This window comes from Marmota monax, unplaced genomic scaffold (genome assembly GCF_021218885.2).
Source record: "Marmota monax isolate L192 unplaced genomic scaffold, Marmota_monax_Labrador192_F-V1.1 WCK01_AAM20220418_F8-fsc00010, whole genome shotgun sequence".
In the NCBI taxonomy this organism is placed as follows: Eukaryota; Metazoa; Chordata; class Mammalia; order Rodentia; family Sciuridae; genus Marmota; species Marmota monax.
In genome coordinates, this window is record NW_026692321.1 from 6,563,668 (window position 1) to 6,583,011 (window position 19,344).

At 49.3% G+C, this 19,344-nt stretch overlaps 1 long non-coding RNA gene across 1 annotated transcript; it reads left to right on the forward strand.

Moving 5' to 3' along the window:
* The first annotated feature begins 275 nt into the window (after positions 1-275).
* On the forward strand, positions 276-18,902 carry LOC124090851 (uncharacterized). The gene is made up of 3 exons (XR_006851241.2): positions 276-451; positions 13,952-14,481; positions 14,823-18,902. It is a non-coding gene; the product is annotated as an uncharacterized LOC124090851 (long non-coding RNA).
* Positions 18,903-19,344: the final 442 nt, after the last annotated feature.

Sequence of the window (19,344 nt, forward strand, 5' to 3'; positions counted from 1 at the left end):
CTAGTCTTGTGGTTTGGTAGGTGAGACATTTTTGTAGCTGTTCCATATATACAGTGTTTGAATAGCTTCCTCCCAAATGCGTGAGCTATGCTCTTCCCTCCTCTGATTTCTAGTTTACTTTCTCCAAACTTCAGAGGTTCATGTTTGTAACTGTGTGCATGTGGATTTAAAACAAAAGTGGTTTCTGTCTGCTCTCAGAATTCTCCATTACTTATTAACTTCAGTGAATGTGTCTTCTAGGCAGATTCAGATGATCATTAGGGATGGTGCTCTTTTAAGGTCACTTTGGCTTGGGGATGTGCCCTGGCTTGCATGTCTCTGCACTGAGCCAGGGGCCTCTGCAGCCAGCCAGCTGTCTGATCTGCTTCCGTCACATTGCCTTGAGTTCTGTTGTGAACCTTGCTGTTATCAGAGGGAGACTGGGCAGCTCTCTGGAGGAGGATTCTGGAAGGTAAGAAGCATTTACTCTCTACTTTCCTCTTAGTCACAGGGCCAGCTGCAAGTCATCCCAGCGTGGAGCAGCTGGAACCTAAGGACGAAGACCCCTGGGGAAACTCCGGCTTCGGGATTAGCTGTTGCTGCTAATTCTGGGGCTCTCCTTTGGGGTCAGAGCATGAGGCCTCTCTCTGGGTTTGGTTTTAGTAGGCTCCTTTCTCTGTGTAGGTGGCCCTCAAGGGCATGCTAGAGGACTCATGGGGAGGGGTTGCTCTAGATCTTGAACCCCCCCCCCCAAAAGGTCTGTGGGTTAAGATTCAAGGGTTGGTCCCCAGGTGGTGCTGGAGCACACAGTGACTCTGGGTCACCTGGTAATCACTTTGATCACAAATGTAATGAATCCTCCCTTCAAGCCATGCATGATCTTGGGGAGTCGCTCCTTGAGAGCCTCAAAGCAAACAGGCTCAGCCTCTCGGGGGCTGCACCTGGTGCCCCCCTCGTTTTCTGGAGTTTTCCTCAGGCTTCGCTTGCCTCTGGCTTTGCCTCTCCAGTCACTGCCACGGAGAATGTGCCCCAGCCGATCCTGGACGATCAGCAGGAGGTGGTGCCGAGGGGCCATGTGCAGCAAGCTGGCCCTGGGTCCGGTCTGGCATCTGTATTTCTGCTTCAGCTGTCCAACCGCATTTGCTAATCACACAATTTAGTGCCCTGTAAACACGGCCACTGTTTTATTTCCCCACAAGCATTCTTGGAAATAGCAGCTAGGAAGATTTGTTTCTAGTCATGAACCAAATATGAAGGTCACATGATTTTGTCATTTTTTTTTTTCCCCTCACCAAAGAAATATGGGAGGCTTAGGCAGGCCAACCTTCCAATTAATCCCGAGAATAGCTGCCTTCGAGGTGGGTGAGCCCGAATATTACTCACTTTCCTAGTCATTTATCAAAGAAAAACACTGTCCGTTGCCCTCCAGTAGCTCTAACTCATTGGAGGCTAAAATGTAGCCCAACCGGGAGGCTCCCAGCACCATCCGCCTCCTGACCTGTTCTGATGTTGGCTTTCAAATGGCAACGGGTGGACCAGGCCCATGGCTACCCTGGCCAGTGTGTGGCATAGGGCAGGGGCCAGCATTGCCTGCTGGTGAGGGAGTGTTGGGTGCCAGGAGCACACACAGGGACCTACGCTTGCTCCCATTTGTCCTTGTGTGTCTTGGCTCCCAGGGGAAGCAGAGCTTTGGAGTTGTAATGGATTGGAGGGTGGCCTATCTCACAGAGAAGGGCAGGAGGAGGACGGAATCCAAGTGTGACCCACCAGCCTTGCTGTGAAGAATCGGCAATGGACTCAAGCTTACCAAGTGATTTGGGACATGGGGTGAGAAGGAGGTGACACGGGACCGCATGACACTCCCACTCTGGTGGGCAGCCTGCTGTGTGCTTGGCTTGTACTATTTCAGCCTACCCATGCCCTGTAGGGTCTTCCTGGATCCGTGTGGGTTGGGAGGCTCTTGCTGCAGGGGTGCCGTGGCCCTGCCTTGCAGGCTCCCTACCCAGCCAGGGGGTGTGAAGAGTGAAAGGAGGTGTGAAATGGTTCAACAGGTAATCTCCACCCTCATCGGAAAGCTCTTTCCATAGAATGTGATCGTCAAGGTCTTGGGATCTCTTCACTATGCTGAGTGAGGAGGTCTCTTTGGTCCAGATTTCCTAGTTCCCTGGGCCTTGCTGGCTGGACTTCCCGTGACATGATCAGGAGGCACCCACAGAAGGTCCTCTACCTTAATAAGGCACTGCCCGCCTGACTGTGCAGTTCGGGTGGGTTCTCCGGGAAAGAGTGGCCATAACTCTCAGGAAGTGCAGGGCTTGAATCCTGGCCATGCTACCCTCTTGCTGGGTGAAGAGAGCCTCTTGACTCCCCAACAGCAGTTCCTTTATGTGTACGACAGTACTAAAAACTTCCTTCCAGTATTATAAACAGCAAAGAAAGTCTGGGCACAAATGCCACCTCTGGCTGCTGGTCCCCATCTGAAAATTTGTTCATTTGATCAGAGGAAGACTGAGCTCACACCCCTTTCCTTTAACCTCTACTTTAATCATCACAGGTGGGAGGCTAATTTTTCACGTCTGCCTTTTCCTCCCTTTCATCATCTTGTCCTCCCCAGTGAACTCCATTTTCAATATATACTTTGGGAAAACTTTTCCTGCTGGGTGTTGGTTATCTCCTTCTCTTCTGTGGCTGATGATCTGTCCTGAATTGTCACTTGAGGAAGCATGTGGACCAGGGCTGTCCATCTCGGCTCTAAAGGTCTGCAATCTGCGGTAGCCAAGCACCATCCAACACTGCTGTGCCGTGGGGAGTGTCTGCCATTTATGACAGGGCTGCTGCTCTCCAGGCTTTGAGGGAACCAGTGCGAATCCCCCTCTGCTTCTCTTCGGGAGAAACCGGGTGTTGAAAATTAGATTCAGCTGCAAGTGTTTGCAGTCCCACATTCAGCACGATGGATCAGAAGTTGCTAGAGGCTATTTTCGGAGAACTCCTAATACGTACAGTACCAAAATACAGACATGGTTGTTAACACCCTGAGAAATGCCAAATTCAGGTTGGAGCTCAGCCAGCAGGGAAATGGAGAGTCCTAGATAGCTTATCTCTGAGAAAATCTGCAACATATAGGAGATGTGAGATGTGATTATGCAGGAGAGCTTGTTTTCTGCTCTGGTCTACTCGGTGCCTCCAACCTGTGATACCAAGACATTTTCCAAGTCTTTGTTTTCTTGCGAGCAGGTCATGGTGCCTGTGTTCTTACCTGGGCCTCCAGCCCTCTTCTCCCAAAACTCTGCTCTCTGGTCCACCTCAATCTCTTCGGGGATTTCAGTTCCATACCTCCCAACACGAATAACTCCTCATTCTGTCCTGCTAGACTTGAACTTGTTTTGAACTTCAGACCCTCCTTTTAAGTCTCCCTCCCCACTCTCCACCAGCATCAGAGCACAAGTCCTTTGACTTCAAACCGACATCTTTCTCCTTTTTAAGACCGTGTCTTTCATCTTATGGTGTCCTTGCTGACTGAAACTCAAGTAACCATTTAGAATATTCTTTTTAGAAAGGTGACAGAACATGTACCTGGATCAGTATTGATTAGAATTTGGATTTAAAACTTGGGTTTGAATCCCAGCTCTGCAGAAGCATGGTATCGGGTTTTCTCATCTGTGTAAAGGACAGAAGTATCACTGCAGTTTGAACGTGTTCCCTCCAAAATTCACGGGCAGCCAGGGGGATGGAGATGCAATTAAGAGGTGGACCTTTAAGAGGGCATCCATCCACGAGGGCTCCTGCCACACTAATGGGCTTGTAGAAGAGGCCTGGCCTTTGGCTCACTGGGCCTTCTGCCTTCTGCCATGTGAGGACACGGGTTCCTCCCCTTCAGGAGGAACTACAAGGTGCCATCTTGGAAGAACAGCCCTCACCAGGCAACTGAATCTGCTGGCTCCTTGACCTTGGACTTCCTAGCATCCAGAGCAGTGAGAAGACAACTTTTTGTTCTCTATAACTTACGCAGTCTCAAGTACTTTGCTGATGCATGCCAAGCATCCTAGCTGATAATTAGTCATTATGTAATGATTACCCTGAGCCAGGTCGACTTCTATGTGCCTTACATAAGTTCAGTTCTCATATCTAATCAATGTGATTGTGCTCTTATTATTCATTTTTTTTCCCAGACTGGGGATTGAAGCTGCTGAGTATAAGAAAGTAGCCACCTCCCTGACATGGGTTAGTGGGGAATACATGAGCTCCTAGCACAGCACCTGACATTTGGGATATGTCAGCTTTGCATTCCACTTTCCACCACTCCACCAGAATCTGCCGAGCTTTACTTGATGTCTTTCTTAGCTTAAATATATGCACTTTTAGTTTGCAGCGTACACACCTATTGTTGGTGTTGGTTGTAATTCCCCACATGCCCTGTGGCTCTGAAGATTCCCATTCACCCTTCTGTGTATATGTTCACCTTTTAGGTTGAGATGTGTCTGCCAAGGGGATAAGATGATCAGTCACAGGAATTACCAGTTTTAAATCCATCACCACTTGTTCTTAAGGCCCTTTTCTGTGGTCCCTAGGGAATGGAGGAAGAATTCAAAACTTTCAGTTCTAGAAAGTATCCAGTGTGGGAAGCCAGGTCTCCCTACTGAACGTGGTGGCCTCTGTGTGCCAGGAAAGTGGATATGTGGCTCCTTCTGGCTGGCAGGTGCTCCCTGGCTCAGCCCGAGCATGTGGCCCATACTTGAGAAGGGCCTGGCTGGGTGCTGGTGCAGCCTGGGGTCAGGGAGTAACAGAGGTGAGCCAGGTACCAAGTTCTCCCATGTCCAACCTGATAATCTTCATTTAAAATACAAAGTCATGGTACCTTAGAGGGGCTACTTAGTCTACGCTTAGGGTTCTATTAAATGTGTCAGTCTTATCAGTAATTCCAGTATGATCTATTAACAATGGTTAAAAAAGTAAGAAATATATCAAAGAAGTAGGGATGTTGAGTTGCTGGCAGCACCTGAATAAGAATTTTGTGTCTCCCACAGAGCCTTGCGAGACAGAGGCACGGGTGGTCTTGCCCTAGGCCGCGGGCCAAGTTCTGGGTCAGGGGTGTTCTGTCAAGGAGCCAAGCAAGGATGAGCCCCACACCCTCGACTTGAGGCATGGGGGACTGGGAAGGAAAAGGGCGGTCCTTGTTTGCAGGAGGAGGGGGTAAATTCCACGTGGGAGTACCTGAGCTCTGGCCTGAGAGAGATCCAGCCGGTGGGTGGCCAAGATGCAGAAGTTAGAGAAGCCCTTGGCAGCCCTTCCTGCCCCAACCTGGCGGCCTCCTGTGGCTTGTTTGGCTGACCAGGATGACGCAGCATGAGGGGACTCTCTCCAGGACATGGCAGGGAGAGATGAGCACAGCCAGGTGGCCCAGGGACCTTAGGGAAACTCAGAGGAACCTGGCGTGGGGCTTTGGGAAGGAGGCTGCCAGGGCAATGAGGCTGTGGGTGGCCGACTCCTCCAGACTCTGGGCTGCGTCTTGAAGGGTCATCCTCCTTTGGCTCCTCTGAAGAAATCCGTTCAAGGAGTGAAGGGTTTTTCCAAAGTAACCCCTCATCTTCCTTGGGATGGAGAAACTCCTAAATGCCGGCGACTGTAGACAGTGGTTAATGGCTCCGGGTTTGTCACCAGACCGCTAGGCAAGGTCCAGCTCCACCGCTACACAGCCGCATGACCTTGGGTGAGCATCGTGGTCTAGATAAGTGTCCCCAAAGGTTCATGTGCTGAACGCTCTGTGCCCAGCCTGTGGAGCTCTTAGGCGGTGGTGGCAAGTTGAGGAGGCGGGGCTTATTGGAAGGCAGTTAGGTTATGGGGCTGTGTCCTTGAAGAGCACTTTGGGGGCCCAGCCTCTTCCCCTCTTTTTGCTTCCTGACAGCTGTGAACAAGTCTCCCCTGCCACTTACTCTGACACGCAGACCCAAAGCAACAGGGTGAAGCAAACATGTACAGAAACCTCTGACACTTTGAGAAAAATCAACCTTTCCTGTGTAAGTTGTCTCAGGTATTTTGTGACAGTGACAGGCAGCTGGCTATCACAGCAAGTGTCGGCCAGTCTCCTCACCTGGGAACAAGGCTCACTCAACCCATTTCCCTAGCCGGTTGCTGGTGAAGGAAGCGTTGCACAGAAGACACGAGGAATAGCGCCCGGGGTGGGACGCAGTGGGTGCGCTTAGGAGTGGGTGCCGAAATATGTGGCCCGTTGTTGGCACTGGTCTGGCTCTTTTGGGGGAGCAATTATTCCAGAGTTTTGCTTCATTTTGTGTGAATCTGACTATAAATTACCACCAGCGAACTAGGTCAAGAATGCACCGTCAGCATTTTCATTGTCCCTGGGGAGCTAGGAGTGGGCTCTGACCTGGCACTGAGCCGTGTGGCCCTGGCAGTGCTAGCCCAGAGACAAAGGGACGCTGGACTGGAAGCTGAGTGGGAGGACAAGATTGTTCCCCCTTTAAAAAAAAGGTCCTTGTGAAATCAGGAGTGGACCTCCGGATGGGGAGTGAGGTCTACACAGCAGCATGTTAACTCACTAGTATGAGGAAATCCAAGCGCTCTCTGCAAACTGCGGCCCTGATGTGGGCCGGACAACCTGGATGGAGCTGATGACCTCTGGAAGGGATGTGCTTGGTGGCCCCGATGGGCTTGAGCTCAGTCCAGCTTGGCCCTTGCAGCTGGCTTGGGGAGACCTGCACTGATGGCCGAGGAAGACTGGAGCCACGTGGGGAGTCCCGGTGGCCGGGGACAGACTGGGGCAGTGCAGAGAACTGGGCAGTGTCTGGCGGAGCGGCCTAGGACCCTTCTGCAGACTGCGGTCACCAGGATGCAGCCTCTCCGGGGCCTAGAGAGGGTTGGCAGCGAGGGCAGTGTGGCCGGGGCTCCTGGGCGCTTCCCGGCTACCTGCGGCAGCGAGGGGGAGAAGCAGGTTCCACCTGCGCTCTCCTCCAGACCTGTGCAGTGGGACTGTCCCTCGTCCCTGGAGGGAGGTGGGAGTCTAACATGCCCCGTCAGGTTGGCACAGGGCTTCCTGTAAAAGCAGGCCCCCCAAAGCCCCGGGCAGTGCTGAATCTTCATAGAGCGAAGCTTATCAGACACAGGAAGAGACAATGGCTGATGGCAGTTCTTGGGGAGCAACCCGTGGCACAGTGGCACCAGGGTACTGCAGTGGCTGCAGCCAGGAGGAAGGCAGGTCCAATGGCCCCCAGAGGCCTGGTGCAGCCTTGGCTCCCGTGCAGACCCTGGGGATCTGAGCCGCTTCCCTCACTTGCTTCCCGTTTGAAGGCAGGTCCCACCAGACTTTCGGTGGCAACCGAAGGTGGCTGCCTGCAGGCCCAGTGTGTAGCAGCTGCTCCACATCAAACTGCCCTACTAGGGCTTCAGTGCACTGGAGACGCCTGGGCATTTGTGACAAAAAGGAGATAAAGGACATCTAGTGGCTGATAGCACCCAGCAGGGGGTGTCTTGGCACCTCTGCGTTCTTTCCTCCTACAGAAGTAGCACGTGTCCTGTCTGTGAAGGTCCCGAGTTCCGCAGTGTGTCAGCCCCCAATGGCAGACAGGTGCGTGTGCACCAAGCTTCCTCCCAGCCCCTGTTCCAACACCCTCAAAGAAGACTCTGAGGCCACAGAAACTCCACAGCATCCTTTGGATGAGTCTGTATGTCCTCCCCTGATCTGCCCAGGGGGGTGGCGTGCTGAGTGCGGTTTCTTTCCAGGTGTTGCCGGCTGCGCATCTCCTTTGCCACACAGTGCCCAGAGACAGGCCTGCTGGACAGGCCTAGGTCTGCCAGCTGGAGTCCCCGCTCCCAGGACCTGCCAGCTGCCGTCTTTCCCGAGGGCTGCACACCCCAGTGTCTCTGTGCTGGGACAGAAGAACACGGGCACTAGGGGTGGTGGGTGCGGGGCCCTTGCTCAGCAGGGGGACCCTTGTGTTTTTGATGCTGATGAAGAAGGTTAAATGAGAAGGCGCAGCCCTGCAAGGAGGCAGGAGAGGGGCAGGACAGACGGCAAGAGCCAGGGCCAGGCCAGGACCCCAGAGCTGGGAACTGAGCTGACCCATGTGACAAGCTGCCATGTAGGGGACACTGGGCTCAGGTTGGGAGAAAGGCCCAGAGAAGGAGAGTCTGGAAAAATGAGGGGGTGGGGAAGTGGACCCTAAGAAGACATGCTCCAAGTCCTCAGGCCACAGCGGTCCCTCCCCTGGGCGTGAGGCCGCAATCTCCTGCCCCTCGTCCTCTGCTCACCCTCTGGTGTACGCTGGTGCCGGGACTGGCAGTGGCGCTGGCCCTGACGGCTGCGGGATGCTGTGCCCAGACGCGCTCCTGCCCAAGTCCCTGTGTCCTGCTGGGAGTCAGCCACTCACTTTCAGAGCCCCAAGGACTTCGGGGTTTCCTTGCTTGTCCTGGGCATCACTATGGACACGCGCCGGCTCGGCTTCTCTGGGCCCTCGTTACAGCTTTGCAGTTGGAAGGCACCGGAGTTCACCTGATTGGACCTCATTCCACAGGTGGAAAAGGGTCATGTTCAGAACCTGTCGAGGGTCACCGAGGTTGACCGGGACTTCTGTCCACGGGGCTGGATCACACACATTGTATTTGGAAGATGGACATTAATTTCTTACTCTGCTGTGGGCCTATTTACATTTATATTAAGAAAGTTCTAATGAGAAACTATCAATCATGATGCAGCAACGGAGAGGGAGCAGTTTTATATCAATGACCTTCACATTTTATAATTTAGGGTTTTCAAGTGCTTGATCTTGATACCTGTGAAGATAAATATCAGTGCCCTTTTAGAGAGGAGGAAGCAGATGTCCTGAGTGGCCCAGAGACTTGGCTACAGCTTCACTCTTTAAGACCAAGTTAGGCCCCCTTGTGGTTCACCGGCTCATTCCATGGCTTGCTGGACAACCTTCCCAGTGAGTTCTTGCTTTCAAACTCTGTTTTACCTGAATGATAGGCACTTCACCTACAGATATATACATACAGAGGGAAAATTTTCACCTTTTCTTTCCTAAGTATCGACCCCCCTCAATCCTTCTTGCTTTCCTTTCTTATCACTATTAGTCTATATTTTTCCCAATATTTATTATATTACAAAAGTATAAAATGTTAAGACTAGTATAGAAATCAGTGAACTATGGCCCACTGTCCTTTTTTTTAAACAAAGCTAAAATAACTTTATTAAGATATGATTTATATACTATACAATTTACCCTTGAAAAGTACAAAAACTAAAGTCTTCTAGCATATTCTTAGGGATGGCAACCTTGACGACTAAAGAGAAATTTCATCCACCCCAAAGAATCCTCACACCCTGTGGAACCCTCTTTCCACTCTCACTCTTGCTTCGGGCCCTTGGCAATCACTAATTTACTTTGTATCTCCATGGATTTGCCTACTTCAAATATTTCAAAAAAATGAAATTATATAACATAATATACAGCATTTTGTGATTGGTTTCTTTTACAAATTGTGGCATTTTTGGAATTCATACATGTCGTAGCATCAATTGGTACTTTGTTCCTTTTTATTACTAAGTAATGTTCCACTTATGAATATACCACTCTTAAATCTATATTCATCAGTTGGTACACCCTGGGTTGTTTCAGTCTTTTGGTTATCATGAACAATGCAGCTATGGAAATTCACATGCAAGTATCCGTGTGGGCTATTTTTTTTTATCTTGGGTATATATTCATGAGCAGAACTGACGGGTCACATGGTAACTGTGTCTAATATTTCACAGAACTGCCAAATTCATTTTAATAAGTGACCATAGATAGCATCCTACAGTCCCACCAACAGAGTGAGGGTTCGATTTCTCTGCATCCTTCCCTACCTTGTTCTCCAATTTGCTTTTTAATGCTTTTGTGTGCTGGCGCTCTCTCTTCCTTGAGCTGTTTCTGGAGGTGTGAAGTTGTACCTACTGCAGGGCTGACCCACCCTTCCCTGTGGACTGGTGGTGAGTAGCGTCTTCTCATGGCTGACTGACCATTTGGACATCCTCTTTGGAAAGAGGTGTATTCAGGTCCTTTGACATTTTAAAAGTTGGGCTATTTGTCTCTTTCTGTGGTTGCACTGTCTGAGTTTTCCTTTATAAACATGTGATTTGCAAATAATCTCTCCCATTCTGTGGGCTGCGTATTCACTTTGATGATGGTATGGTTTGGATCTTCAATGTCCCCAAAAGCTCCTTGGTGAAGTCCTGGTCCCCAACTAATGGTGCTCCAGGGAGAAGGTGGAGCCTTTAAGAGGTGGGGCTTACTGGAAGGAAGTTAGGTCATTGGGGTGTGTCCTTACTGGGAATTCTGGGACCCAGGCCTTTCCCCTCTCTCTCTCCTTCCTGGTTGCTGTAGGTGAGCAGCTGTCCTCTGCCATGTGCTCTGTGATGCTCTGTGTCTGCAAAGGCCCAGGGCCACACCACCATGAATGACACCTCTGAAGCCGTGAGCCAAAATAAACCTTTCCTCCTTTTAGGTTGTTTATCTCAAGTATTTTGTCACAGAGGTGGACAGCTGACTGACACAGATGGTATTCTTTGAACATAAAATTTTTAGTCTTTATGAATTCCAACTTATTTGTTTCTTTTGTCACTCTTGTTCTTTTTAGTTTCTTTTTTCTTTTGAAGTGTTGGGAATGGAACCCAGGGCCTCACATGTGCTAAACCTGTGAGCTACCCCGAGCCACATCCCCAGCCTTCACCTGCACTCCGGGTGTCATACCTAACCCAATGGTGCAAGGATTTGCTATCATATTTTCCTATAGGAGTTTTATAGGCTTAGCGTTTATATTTGGGTCTATGATCCATTGTGAGTGGAATTTTTTACATGATACTTGATAAAGGTCCGAATTCACTTTGTGCATGTTATTGTAAAACAGTGGCTTTGTAAATATCCAGTTGTTTCAGTGTTATATTTTGAAAGTACCCTTCATGCCTGCCCTGGACCGTCTCAGCGTGCATAGTGAAAATTAATCGACACGAACGACACCCCTCTCTACCTTAATAGCCGCCGTGACGTCCCCGCGTGCTTATTTTTATGCACTCAGGGCCGCACCACTGGCACACTATTGCACAAACAGAGCAGAGACAGTCTGTCTAAAAGTTTGCATGTGTTTATTTTTAAACTTGGAGGAGGAAAAGCCTTTCTAAGTAGGGTAGAAAACTTAGAAGCTGTAAAGGAAAAGATAGATACTTGCGACTATATAAAATTTTTGAATTTCTCTTTGGCACAGAAGAGCTCAAGTAAAGTAAAACAAACAAATCTGGGGAGAGAATCTGCAAGCACATACGACGAATGAGCGGCTATTTCCTTAATCTATTCATCAATAGAAGGTCAATAAGGGCTATGAGCAAGTAACTTAGAGGAAGAGGGTCCTGGAGCTCCCAGATGCTCCCCAGAGCTCCCAATTAAGATCCAGGTGGCATTCGTGAGAGGTGGAGTCCCATCTTTGGAAGGCTGACGTTCAAACACGGTGGCAAAGCCTGGTGCAGAGACCAATGTGGTGTGGTGGTTCAGGGAACGGGGATTCTGTCGTATTCTGAGGCTTTAGGCTATTGCTACCATTGCGGTTTGTAACTGGCCAATGTTCATTAAAATAGCCATTGCTCTGACATTGACCTACCAATTCCACTGCGGTGAGTATTCTGTTGTTAGAGTAAACAAAACAAAAAGAGGAACAAGCGGGAAGCAGCTACATGTTTCATCAGGGATACTAAATAGTCATCAAGGAGTTCTGTATATTCTAATATAGAAAAGTCCCAAAGAATACTTTTAAGGAACAATGGAAAGTGCACATATGAGCCAACTTGTGTATACATTTGTTATGGTTTAGATATGAGGTGTGCCCAAAGGCTCATGTGAGGGAAGTTCAGAGGAGGAACGACTGGGTCCTGAGAGCCTCAACCTTGTCGGCATGTTAATAAACTCCAGTGGGTTGGCTGGGTGGTGCTTAGGGTAGGGTGTGGCTGGAGAAGGTGGCCTCTAAAGTTGTGCCTTTGGGGGCCTGCATTTGTCCTGGAGTGGAATTCTCTCTGTCTGCTTCCTGAGGGTCCCCTCCGAGCTGCTTCCTTTCATCCTGGCTTTCTGTCTTGGTGTTCTCCCTCATCTCGGGCACAGGGCAATGGAGTCGGCCGTCTGTGGACTGAGACCTCTCAAGCTGTGAGGCCCAAGTAAACTTTTCCTTCTCCAAAATTGTTCTTGTCAGGTTTTTTTGGTCAAAGTGGCAGCAAAGCTGACTAAAACATCCTTAAAATGTAAATGTAAAAAAATATGTATAAAATAAAATGTGAAAGTGAACCCCCTACATGAACATTTAAAAATTCATGTGTATGCCTAGGTGTATATAAGAACAGCGTGGGTTGTTTCATGAAGAGCACATCAGGCAACCGTGAGCAGTGGTCATCTTTTGGAACAGGGGCTGGGAAGGGAAGGTTTCTTGTAATTGTCATTTTATATCATTCTACATTGCTGAATGATCTAAGTGCACACTGAATTTACTTTTAAAAATATGGTCAGATGGGATCACCCGAGTAGAGGGATCACGAAACAGTTTTCCATCTCTGTACTTTAGAAAACTTGGAATGGAACCACCATTTGACCCAGCTATCCCACTCCTCGGTCTAAACCCAAAGGACTTACTACAGGGACTTACTACAGGGACACAGCCACCTCAATGTTTATAGCAGCACAATTCACAATAGCTAAACTGTGGAACCAACCTAGATGCCCGTCAGTAGATGAATAGATAAAGAAAATGTGGTATATGTACTCAATGGAATATTATTCGGCAGTAAGAGAATAAAATCATGGCATTTGCAGGTAAATGGATGGAGTTGGAGAATATTATACTAAGTGAAGTTAGCCAATCCAGAAAAACCAAATACTGAATGTTTTCTCTGGTATAAGGAGGCTGATTCAGAGTGGGGTAGGAAGGGAAAGCATGTGACGATTAGGTGAATTCTAGGTAGGGCATAAGGGAAAACGGAAGGGAGCGGGGCAAGGGGTGTAAAAAAGATGGTGGAATGAGATGGACATCATTACACTAAGTACATTATGAAGATAAGAATGGTGTGAATACACAACCAGACACATGAAAAAATGTGCTCTATGTGTGTAATATGAATTGTAAAGCATTCTGCTGTCATGCATAAGAAATTAGAATTAAAAAATAGGTTGATTTTTTAAGACATTCTAAAAATGCCCACCAGGTATACTTTGGCAACTCTACAAATTTCTCTCTCCCCGCTCCCTCTTTCTCCCGCTCCTCTTCTTCCCCCCCTCTCTTCCCCCCCTCTCTTCCCCCCCTCTCTTCCCCCCCTCTCTTCCCCCCCTCTCTTCCCCCCCTCTCTTCCCCCCCTCTTCCCCCCCTCTCTTCCCCCCTCTCTTCCCCCCTCCCTCTCCCCCTCCCCCCTCTCTTCCCCCCTCCCCCCTCTCTTCCCCCCTCCCCCTCCCCCCCTCCCCCCCTCTCTTCCCCTCCCCCCCTCTCTTCCCCCCTCCCCCTCCCCCCTCCCCCCCCCCCCCCCCCCCCTCCCCCCCTCTTCCCCCCTCCCCCCTCCCCCCTCTCTTCCCCCCTCCCCCTTCCCCCCCTCTCTTCCCCCCTCCCCCTTCCCCCCTCTCTTCCCCCCTCCCCCTTCCCCCCCTCTCTTCCCTCCTCCCCCTTCCCCCCCTCTCTTCCCCCCCTCCCCCTCTTTACCTTGGTAAACTCTTTACCACATGAACTTCACTTTTGAATGCTTTTGAAGTTCACAGTTCAGGGCCATTAAGCAAGTTCACATTGCTGTTTCTCTATCCCACCGCTCGCCTTCTTCCCAAAATGGAATTCTGACCCCCTACCCAATTCTTAAGTATTGGGGGTAGAACCCAGGTTCTTTGGAGCATGTTCTGCATTCGACAGGCAGCTCCCCGTCCCGGTCACCAGCCCTGCTAACCTGTCTCTGTGATTTTGACTCCTCCAGGTAACTCATGTAAATGGAGTCCTGTGGTATCTGTTCTTTGGTGTCCAGCTTACTTCACCTAGGATACTGTCCTTCATGTCCGCCTGTGTGGCAGCACACCCCAGGATTTCCTGATCACGTTTCCCCACTCACCCACCGGTGGTCACTGGGCAGCTTCCACACTCGGCTATCGTGAACAATGCCTCCATGAGCATGGACGGACGGTGCTGTCTGCGACCTGTCTTACGGTTTTGGATATGCCTATTCCCAGCATTGGAATTTCCGGATCGTGTGGCAATTCTTATTATTTTGAGTGGCTGCCACTGTCCCCCACAGGGGTGGCACCACCGTGCCTTCCTACCAGCAATGCGCAAGGGTTCCGATTTCTCCACAAACTCGCCAACGCTGCTGTTTCGCTTTTCTTTATGGGTGGCAGCCATCCTAAGGGTGGGAGGTGGCATCTATTGTGGCTTTGGTGCCTGCAGTTCCAGCCACTCTTCAGAAGACATTTACTGTATTCAGAGTCCTGAAATAAGCGCCCGGGCCCAGAGGTAAGTGGCCCCCACTGTCGGGACCATTAGAATGTGTGGGAGGGTCAGGCAAAGACAGCACATGTCACACCTACTTGGTGACATGTCACTGCAAAAGCTGGGCTGATGTACTTGCCCATTTGTTCTGTCATCTATGATATTTCCTCACAGGCCAGGAGTAGTGAGTTCCAAATAGGAGGAAAATTAGAGCATCAACCTTGACATTAGGAAATTCTTGTTCATTTACTTGTTCTTCCCCTTGCAAATTGGGAAAAGATGAGCATTCTTAGGTAGTGGGGGTAGAACCCAGGGTTCTTTGGAGCATGTTCTGCATTCGACAGGCATGAACCGTGCATTTCTAGGGGGCTGAGAGAAAACGGAGGGGAACACGTCTCCCGTGTGACTGCTTCATGTGCATCCATGGCTGTGAGGAGGAGCAGAGGTGGCGATGACGACAGAACACCTGGCATTTGCAGAGGGCATTTAACTCTTCAAAACACTGCCCCAGAATCAGAGGAGGTGGTGTCCGTGCTGAAAAAAGGTTATTGCTTAATTTTTCCCCCTTAATCTGTAATTACTCATGTGCTTCATGCACCTGGTGGAAGTTATACTTAACAGCTAAGCAAATTCTGATGGCCTAACTGGGTTTACATTTTCCTAGCTACTCTCTGCAGTTTCCTTAACATGGGTCTTACTAACCATTTTTGTATGTTTTTTTAATACTAGGTTCTTTGCTAGCAATATCCTCATTTAGAGTACCTTAGAGGTAGGAAATAAAATGTCTACGTGTGTTAAAATATGATCACATTCTTGAAAAATCAGCTATTAACAAGAAAAATGGAATACAAAAGTCTACAATCAGAGTAACAGAAGCCGGAGCTGGGATGTCTTTGGGAAACCATTGGGTGATGGGTAGTATACAAGAAATTGGTGCATTTAAAAATCGAATGAGGTTTAGTGTTCATTCCTATAGAGTGATTTTTTTTTTCCTCTGACAGGTACACTTCCTGGTTTTCTGCAGTGGGGGTCAAGAGTGGCTCTTACAGTCACATTCTTATTCTTTCTGTAAGCTTCTGCCCTCATCATGCAGTTCTAAAACTGCCTGGGCCTCTTGGTGGGAAATAATACCTTCAGGAAGAGTTTGTCTCTCAACCCATCAGGACTCGGGAGGTCCCTGCACAGGGGCAGGTTGGCGATCCACTGCTTTCCCAGGTGTTGGGAGTGCGTCAGGGTGGCAGCACTCAGGGACCTTGTGTGATCAGAGAGGCCATAGTGTGGGGTGCTTGGAGCATTAGATTTTTCCAGAAATCCTGGAAGGATCCATTCAAGAAATGCGAGTTTATCATCCATGTTATATAGATTGAATCTTCTCCCCGCAAAAGATGTGGTAAGTCCAGAGCCCTGGTACTTGTGACCTCCTTTGGAAATTGGGTGTTTGCAGATGTGATCAAGTTAAGATAAAATCATAATAAATCAGAGTGGGCCCTCATCCAGTGGCTGCTGTCCTTCTCAGAACAGAAGAGACACAAGAGAGGACAGGGCCTCGAAGGTGGAGGCAGAGGCTGGAGGATGCATCTTCAAGTGAAGGACACCAAGGATCTGTGGGGATCCACCAGAAGCAGAAGAAGGCCTGGTCAGATTTCCCTCAAAACCCCAGGGACACCTGGATTTTGGAATTTCAGCTTCCAGAGCTGTTGGATACTGAAGGCCTGCTGTTCTAAGCCATCTGGCCTGCGGGAATCTGCTATGGCCGTCTTCAGGAATTCAGACAGTTACGAGAGGCCTCCTGGCCTGGAGGAGCCCTGGGTGATGGGACAGCACTCTTGTCCTTGAGGAGGTCACACCCTGATGGAGAAGCAGATTGTGTAAAGGGGTCAAGTCACAGAAGATGGTGGCTTTGGAGCCCCACTTGGCTTCCTCTCTAGAGAGTTTGGTTTTCTTGTCTTTACTGTGCCAGACACTAGTGTCCTTCTCCTGGGGTTTCTTTAGGAAGATTTTAATACGCTGACAGATTTGAAAGAGCTTGTCCAGTGCGCGGCCTGCTGACGACCTCGGTGAACACTTGTCCCCAGAGGCCCAGACCAGTTTCCTCTCCTACTGAGATCGTTTAGTGTCAGTCTCTCTCCTTTCAAGTTCATGCTGTTAAATTTTCTATTCGTATTGTGTTTATTTAAGGAACCCTATGTTGGGTGAAACCTCATAGCATTTAGGTTTTGGCTCAGTGCATTGGAACACGCTCAAGGGTATTTATAGCTAAAAACGTTTGTGCACCCCAAACCACATTATTTTACATCTCCTGACACTTGAAGGAGCTCTGGTTTGGTTTGGATCTATAAGCCTTCCTGTGGTGTGGAGGAGAGCGAATTTTCCAACGTCTTCTGCATCTCGGTAACTATCTTGGTCCTACCCCATGCACTGCGCCCAGACTGTGGTCTCTGTCAGGTGAGGCACGTGGAGGCCCCTGATGCTCACAGGGTGGGCAGATACTGTCTGAGGATCCCTCTTGGCCATTCTTAGCCCATATTGGGCAAGAGCCTTTCAGAGCTCACACCCACCTTTCTCTGGATTTATCTCAAGTGTCTCAACAGACATCTGTGTTGGGGAAAAAAATGTTTTTCATATTTGGGTCTTGGCAGGACCTGGACACAGAAAATAAATACCTCTTTCAGTTTCTTCTATACACCTGCATAGAATCAAGCAAGGATTTATGAAGTTTGTTCCTTTTGGGGGAAAAGAAAAAAGAAACCCACTTTATTCCCAGCCAACACCCTGGCCTCCATGTGCATTTCAGTAGTAGCTGAGAGCCAGGTGAATGAGGGGGCTGCAGGAGCACCCAAGTTTGCTAATGGGGAACCGACCCGAGGCTGGAGTAGATGGCGGGGCAGGAAACATTTGGAGAAATGAGAGCTGCGTTTTTATTCTTTGGTTGCCAGAAAGTCAAAAGCAAAGCTGGAATTTTGTGGTTCTGGCACTTTCTGAGCCTCCCAGTCATTTTCACAGATGGTTGTGGTTTAGGGCTAAGATGCTTCATCCGCCAGAGGGAAAGAGGCCCAGCGAATGTGCCCCCGCTGCCCACGCGGATGCCAAAGTCTACGCTGCTGCCAGAGAAAATGACAACGTGGAGAAGACGGTTCTAAAGCACCAATTAGGATGCAAAATTGAATGGTACGATTACTGTGCGACACCGGGACTTGAACTTTCCTTTACATCATGTCACCTTGGGAGTCCCAGCTGTCTGTCCGTCAGCTTCCTGGAGCCATGCCCATCATGGCCACTGGACATTGGGACAGTTTTTCCTGCACAACAATGAGTTTGCTCTTGTCATTTGAGAAAACAGACCGGGGACCTGAGACGTGCCATCTGCCAAGGGCCTGGGGTGCAGTGGGGAGAGGCAAAGGTGAAGCCCACACCAGCTCTCCTCTACTGAGGGTGGAAACGCTGACCACATCTTTCTGCGTCAGCCCCTTTCCTAGTCGACCTTTCACCCCTTGCCATCTCTCACCTCCTCTCCTCCGACTCTCACCTGCGTCCTGCCCACACCCTCCCCGGCCAAGCGGGAGCTGGTCCACGTGGTCAGGAGAGCTGGGTGCGTCATCACCGTCCCCTCACCCAGCAAGACCATGCTCTGCAAGAAAGTCCCTCCTGGGAAAGGCCTTGGCCACTTCCTCTCTTGAGTCTAGAGACTGGCTGTTTTCCTACCAAGCCTCTCCTCACTGACCAGCACCCAGCTCCACTGTCGCTGCCTCTGGGAAACCCTTTCCATTTCTCACAGCGCACGAGCCATTTCTCCATGATGGTCTTGACGCTTTGTGTTCTAGTACTCATCTCAGCCTGGACTGGGGTCCTCCAAAGAGCAGAACTTCATTATCCTGATGGCGTTCTTAGTATCTGCTAGAACCTGGTGCACAGAAAAGAGTCAATAATTCTGGTTCTTTGAGAGAACATTTTGTCAGATGACAAAATTATACAGTGTTATAAGTAGGCCCCGAGGCTAGACACTTTCCTGTCATATCCCATTTGTTTGCATGGATATAACTTTCTGTCAGGCCCGTGTCCTGAGGCCTAGCACGGCACACTCAGCTCTCTGTATCCGTGAGATCTGCATCTACAGATCCTGACAACCCCAGCTTGGAAATATTTTTAAGAATTGTATCTGAACTGAACACATACCGGCTTTTCTCTTCCCACGATTCCCTAAACAATTCAGTGTAACAACTATTTACATGGCATTTACATTGTGCTAAGCATTATACGCAATTTAGAGATGATTTAAAATATAAGGGGGATGTGTGTAGGATCTATGCAAGTTTGTGCATTTTATATAAGGCACCTGATATCCTCAGATTTTGGTGTCTGCAGGTCTCCTGGAGCCAGTGAGGCTAGGTCTCACCAGGTTCACGTTTGAGAAAAATGGTTCCTATTAAATTTATGTCATGATTTTCGTTTCACAGTGTACTTTCTTGGATGCTTCGGTATTACAACATTCAGGGGAAGCAGGAAGGGCACGCTGCCAGTCCATGGCATGAGTATTACCTCCCTGTGTCACAGATGAGAAAACTGAGACTTGGAGAGGTGTATTGATTTCTTCTTGGTTGCAAAGTTTTTAAATCCAGAGCTGGGCCTCCTACTCAGCTCCGAATCCCAGCTCGAAGAATTCTAACAACGTGGTATGGTTAAAAAAGCCTAACAATAATTTTGTGGGTTTTACAAAACAAAAGAAAACCACAGCCGGCCATGATAACAGCCTTGACAAAGCTCTTGAACTCTCAGGGCAGAAGCTATCTCCACTTACAGGCGTGTCATGCACTAAGGGACCACTGATCTATGAGCAACGCTCAAACCCCAAGCACATGGGAGGGCTGTGGGGGCAAGCGCTGTCACAGC